A 7,321-nucleotide genomic window follows, 5' to 3' on the forward strand; every position below is an offset into this window, starting at 1 on the left:
TACACAACGGGGTGAGCTCCCGTTGCTCCATCCCAGCTCCTGCCAGCCTTGCAGTTTGAAAGCATGCAAATGCAAGTAGATAAAAAGGTACCACTTTGGTGGGCAGGTAACAGCGTTCCGTGCACTTCAGTGTTTAGTCATGCCGGCCATATGACCACGGAGACTGTCTGCGGACAAACACTGGCTCCCTGAAATGGAGATGAGCACCACCTCCTAGAGTCAGGCATGACTGGACTTCACATCAAGAGGAAAACCTTTACCTTACCTGTTTTAAAAATGGTATTCCAACAATTATCCAAAACTACTTCTTGAAAGTGGAGCATGTGCAGATTAAATCTGTCAAAAACAGTTTTTCTCATTACATTTCCAGCTGTTCATCCATGATATGTATTCACACATGGTGTTTGCAAGTTCTCTATTGCTACTATTAGGAAAAAAGCGAGAATAAACTGTAGCATTACTTGTTTACTGCACTGAAATGAAATGAAAATGAGGTTAATTAGTCATTAGCACTGTATGCAAGGGAGGGAGTTATTAAAAACATAAGTGAAAATTTAATTGAAGAAGAAATTACTGATACAGACAGAAGCAATCTCAATTATTTCATATGCCTTAATTATAGGTTCTAGCAGAAGCAAGCCTATAAAACCAGTCTCTGATAATGGTTCATTCATGTGCTTAGATACAAATGGTAAGTAAATGTTCTTAGGAATCTTGTAAATGAATATGATTTTTTAACTAAAAGTAAGAACCCCACTATTCAAATTGTGGCTTGGCTATTGTGCAATTTTCATTCAGCTCTTCTAAGGAATTTGCACCTGAATTGTTTTGCATAGATGTGAGAGATCTGATTTTTTTTGTCACAAGATAAGACGTCCTAGAATACAGTTTAGAGTTTTGTAAAGGGTAACAGATGCCATGATTAGATGGATCCATTCAAATTCTGAAAAAGTCATCACTGACTGTAAAATATTCTTCTTTCTAAAAACCAGTCACTAGAGCATAACAATGAAATGTGATTATCATGTTTTAATGAAAGCTCATTATATAATTTTGTGCTAGACACATTGGTGAAACATGCAATTAAAAATAAATTAGTTAAGTGAACATGTGCTAATAGAAACTAGAAGCCAAAGAATTCACTGATTAGTTCTGATCAATATAGGCTTTTGGGACTTTTGCTACTTTTTGACTCTCATTCCCCTCTCAGGGTGTCAGATCACAATCTTCCAGTGACAGTATAATCCATAACTGGAAGAATTATGTCAAGGTATATCTGGCATTCTTGTGACCCTTTGGGCTTTCCTGCAGAAACCTTACTCATGGTTGTTTATGTGTGCTTTACACAATGTTACAAACCTCCAGTTCAGTTTCTGTTTTTAAGGGTTTTTTCATGGAGGAGCATGGAACAAAGGAAATTGAATATTGTTTTCATCCTGAAACAAAGTTCAGGTCCCTACTTGTGTAATTACATTCTTCGACTATGCCATAGTGCCACCTATTCATTATTTAGTGAAAAGTGTAGAAGGGCAGGGAAGAATTCTTTGTGTATCTGGAGAGTTTTGCAAAGCATCTGTATAGCACTCCCCCATCCTCCTGACAAAGATCACCCCTTTGAGCAAAGGCCAATGTGGTTGAAACTAGATGAGTTTTAGACAACCAGTATCCTTGGAGAGTGCCAACAGATTCTTTGGCAAAACCCTCCAAAGTACTTTGCCTAAGAAACGTATTTGTGACTGGGCAGTAGTTGTCAAATATCATTGGCTCTAGAATGAGTTTCTTTAGGAGTGTTCACACTACTGCTTCTTTAAGGACCCACTCACACAAAGATGTATTTACCATACCCTGAACCCTTCAGTCATACCCCTTTGGGTAGCTTTGACCATAGCTTTGAAGTATAAGTGTTCCAAATAAATAAATAAGACAAGGACAGAGAGGGCATATGGTCAGTCACATTGCCACAAACCGAAGTGTCATCAGGCCACTGCCACTGAAATTGATCCCACAACTTCATCTGCACAGCGAGGTTTTTACTGCTGTCAGTTGAGCTCTACTCAAAGCTCCATTTCGGTGGAGGAGGAATGCACTGCCTCTGGAGGTTAGGCAGGGACCAGTTCCTGCGGAAAACATCTTTATTTTAGGAAGCCTGCCTTCTTGACCAACCACAGGCTTTTTGACACTGTTCAAAAATTATTACATTATTTTTATCATGTTTTGTCTTTTATTATTTACCACTTTGCTATCTGTGTAGATGTAGATCTGGTACATAAATGTTGCAAATAAATAAATTTGACTTTATGGTCATTATTGTAAACAGAATAATCAATGTCAAACAGCAACTGCATGACTTGTTGCTGCTGCCGCCACCATTGTTATTAATGAAGTTCCAACATATTTCAAGGATTTACATTTTTCATCAAGGACTTTTGTTTTGGTTTTTGCAGAAAATGATAAAAAAACAATCAACTAAAAAAAGCTTTCATTATATCCCCAACTGAAGAGCAAAACATTGGTTTTTAACTACCAGTATTTAAATGTCTATCATTTGAATAGAAGCTCAGCCATAATTTCTAAAATATATACAGCATTTCTGACAATTCAAATTAATTTGAATGCTTCCTCTTTTTCAGTAGTCAATGGCCAATGTATTAATCTCTGGATTAGGAGGTTCAACATACTGCATATACCAGTGTATAACATGACTTATGTGAGATGAGATCAATACTTTGGGCTGTTTTTCTGGTGTTTGTCATATGCTGGGCATATAAGATGATCCTCAAATTTTGCTTCCCTATTTTCAGTTACAAAGGTTTTCTTATACTTTGGTGGTCTTATGTGTTGGCATTTGTCAGCTGGAAACTTCTATATTCTCCTGACATAGTGTTATTCTAGTTAATAGTCAAGTTACCTCTACAATTTCACTTGAGCTCACATTTGTCTTCTATACACCTTCACTCCTACCTGTGTTATCTGCATCTTGAGAAAGTTTTGTAAACTGATGTGATATCTTTCTTTTTGACCCTAAACCATGAACTATGAAAGAAGAAAATAGTTTCCTGGAGTTGGACTGGGATCCGTATGAAGATAGTCTACAAGATGAAGCTGAAAATGTTGAAGACCTACTAAATTTGGAAGACAAAGCAAATTATCCAGTGCAGTTGGTCACTTTGGTATCAGTATATACCAGTAAGAAGTTTTCTTTATGAATATTAATAAAAACAGATTTGTAAATAAAATTGTCTTTATTATCTATCCTGATCTTTTTAAAAAATGATAAAAAAAATTCAGCTGCTGTATAAGATGTCCCTTGATTTTTGCTTTCCTATTTTCAGTTTCAAGAGTCATCTAATACACAAGTATATATGGACCAATTTCCATTGGTATAAGGAAGATGGAAATTTTTTAGTTTTCCAGTGCCTGGTTTAGATAAAAATGAGTACTGAAGACATCATACATTTAATTTGCTTACTTGCTTTAACTGTTTAGGGTGGCTAGGTGAAGAAAGGAATTCCAGCTATGTGATGGCTAAGGAAGAAGTTGGCCATAACTATATAGACAGTTAAACACTCTTAAACCCATTAGCTTCAATGGGATTAGATGTATAGATATATTAATCCCACATTCATTTGATGCCTTCATGTTCATCAGCATTTTATATACATGAAATTCTTACTGGATTGTCATCCTGCACTCTCCTTTGAAACAAAATGCCATTTCTTTTATGTGACAAAAAAAGCTAAAATTAAAAGCACCCTGAGACAAACAAATTCAGGAGAACCATTTTGGAATCAAGTATTACATTAGTAATTGCCATGATATTCTTTGTAAAATTCCTAAATTTTGTACTGTAAATCTCATAATTATATCAAAAATTTTGATTAGCAATTCATGAATGGGAATATAATTTAATATTGCATTATTTAAAAGCAAATTCAGTGCATTGTCAATAGAGTTGTCTGTAGAGGCCAAAACTACAGGAAGTCATACATTTTAATTGTTTGAACATCATTTGAATTTTCCAATATTTACTGGCAGAGCAGAAGCTTGTCTTCTTTCCTTATTATTCATCTTTAGTTCACATGAAGTCTATTTGGTGGTCTTAGCCCACTGCACACAAGCACTAGAAAAATATAAAATGCTTCATTTAAAGAGAATGCAATGTCCCCTTCCATTGTGTCTGTTGTAATTTTCCTTCTCATACTATACAGCTTAAAAGCAAGCCATTTGGGCCAGTTTTAATATTGTCCATATGACCCTCTGCCTTGCTTCCACTGACCCAGGCAGTTTCTCATATTAGGGTTCATAGTTTACAACCAAACTATTCTTTCATTTCAACTCAGTGCAGAATGATGACTGATTCTGATGTTCATTACCACATCCAGTTACTCTTCTCTGTGTAAGCAATCCAGGTGATGGAGAGTAACAGTAAATGCCTCCTCTCCACACCTCTGCCTATACTCATGGAATATTCACATCAATACAGGAGCAGCAGAAATGGGTGAGAAAATTTTCACATTAACGGGGTTCACAAAACATAACAATTCATCATAGGTTGATATCCCTGTTTTCTGCAGGATGACTTATCTATGGGCAACAAGCCACTCCAGTAACCCATGGGCTTTTGTAAGGCTTGTTATACTCACATTAGGTTGTCATGTCAGGTGAATGGGGGTAAGGGACCTCATAGTCCCTTATGGCCACATGCCACAGCTATGTACTACCTGGCTCTGTGCTACTTCCTTTAGCAGAGGTGGCATGCCTGCATACACCAGTTGCTGAGGGGTTTAAGCAGGAGGTCTTGCTCCCATCCTGCTTCAGGGAACCTGTGGGTGGCTGGATTGCCACTGTGTGAATGGAGTGCTGGGCTAGATAGACCTTTGGTCTGATCCAGCGTGGCTTTCCTTATGATCTTATAGTAAATTAAGAGAATTGGCCAAGTCCTTTGCTGTACTTGGGGGCAGAAGGCACTGGCACCCCACCCCAACACACACACATACCATGTTTGTGAGCTGTTCTGGGCTTGCCATGGCTTGCTTTGTTTGTATGCTTCCCACTAATCCAGATGGATTCTCTAGGGCTTTCCCCCTTTTTAAAAGGCATTCCTCTGCATACTGCCCACTGGCTCCCAATTCCCACACCTATGTAACTATGAAATGCTTGCAGTTGTAAAAGTGTGGGTAAATTATAATAATTCATATATATTTGTGGAAATTACTAGGGGGGAAACATATTTTAAACAATTTGGGCAATTACACACATCCCCCACCCCCAGGGTGTTACTTGGGCATGTTGTAGGGACTGTCCATACCTGTCAAAACCAGGATTGTGAAAGCCAGCTTAACAGCTGGCTTTTATGATCTCCAGGGGGAAAAACTTTAAAGAGAAAAAATACCATGGCTCACAAATGCAATGGGGAGAGGGAAGAACTTGGCCTTCCCATTATGTCCCTGGAAGACTGTAGGGGGAAGAGTGGACAAACAACCCACAGTAAACCCACAGTGATGTGTGAACCTGTCCATTAAATGTGGAAACATATTAAATATCATTCATTCCCATATGGATCATCTATAAAAGCATGGATTTCAAGAAATTTTAGTAGTATTTTAGACATGCCACATTCATCAATATTAGCAGCTGGACATGTTAGGTGCAAAAGTAGATACAATGATACTAAGATAAGTTTTGTACTTCTGAATTCATATGTCTTCTTTTGTCAGACAAAACAAAACAAGATCCTCCTGTACCACATGCAACTTTTAGTTAATATGAGCTGAACAAAGAATGTACATAAACAATGGTGACTCAGTACAATGTCACTCAGTTTCTGAGGAAGTGCAGATCACACTGGTGGTTGTGTAGCAGTATGGAAATAAAACACCAGCAAATGCACAAAGCCCCTCAAAAGATATGGTATCTATTCTAGGGTCAATATTTTATAGCACAAATGCTCCCTTCCAGTGCACTGCTATTTTTGCTTACTGGTTCATTTTTTCCTGATTATCTCATATACATAATGCACTAAAAATTTACATCACTGCAAATGCATTGTATTATGCTCCACTCTCTTCAGCTGTCTGCTATAAAGCCAACAAACGTTCATAAAATGATCAGGAAAGCTGCTAGCAGTAGAATATTGATAAATGTTCTCTAAGGGAGTAAAATCCCATATAAGCACAAGGGTCACTTCTTTGCGGTAGTAAAACCTCACAGAGGCCCAAGGGACAAGACGGGCTCCATCTTGTTGGTAGGAATGGAAAGCAGTAAAGGAAGGTGGGGAGATTATTGGCTGAGAATCTGAGCAGCAGAAATGCCTGGGAAAGCTAAGAGGATATTCCTAAAAGTGCAAAACTTTACATCTGCTGTATGTGCAGCATGACCTGACTCAGTAAAATACATGGTCTCACTTGCTCAATGCTTTTCATTTCCACTGTCTGTGAGACCATTCTAGTATACCTGCCTTATCCACTATTTGGTCTTCAGTTTGCCAACTGTGAGCCATTTGTGTTTTTCCAAGTGTGTTTAAACACCCTAAATACAATGGGGCCTAGTTTTTAATGGATTCTTAGGCTAGATAATTCCTAGGCTTAATTCCTAGATAACTATAAAAGTACATCAACAAGAAATTGTGTGGTAAGCCTCTGGGGAAATTTTCAGCACAAACAAAATTCAATAGGAGAAAAGAAGATGCAAACCAACCTCCTAGGATAGATTTAAAAAACATACCCTGAGTAAACAGAGAGGCATTGCAGCAGCCCACCTGAAAGTCAACAAAATGCCTCTCTTGGATAAGGGGAAAAGAGTGTTCCCAAGGCAAAAGCCCTCACCGGTGAACCTTTTAGTTCCAGAAAATCCTTTCAACAACAGCTCCCTTAAAAATGTCAGCCTTAATAAATAACTCAGTCGAGTTTGACTGTTCAACAGAACTTTGCACAACTTCCTTAATAACTCCTTAACAAAGTCATCTTATTTTACAAATAGGTATCTATGCTAACCAAATATAAAGATCAATTCTAATTATTGGCTGTATTTCTAATAATGTTACCTTCAAAATGTTAGTTGTGACATGATTTACCTGCCTATTTCCTTGCATTTTGGAAACACTACTTTTTTTATTTTCTATGTCTAAACATAGGAGTGATTTCCCCCCTCAAAACTACCATTATTTTATTTCACAGATGCAGGATATGCACATTTGCTTGGCAGTAAAGCTCACTGTGTTCTATGGTACTTACTCCTTAATAAGAAAACTTGCAGCCTTTGGGCTACGATCCTATAACCAATTACCTGTAAGTAAGCCCTGTTATACTCATTGGGTCTTGCC

Source organism: Varanus komodoensis, unplaced genomic scaffold (assembly GCF_004798865.1).
Source record: "Varanus komodoensis strain SLA01 unplaced genomic scaffold, ASM479886v1 scaffold1, whole genome shotgun sequence".
NCBI lineage: Eukaryota > Metazoa > Chordata > Lepidosauria > Squamata > Varanidae > Varanus > Varanus komodoensis.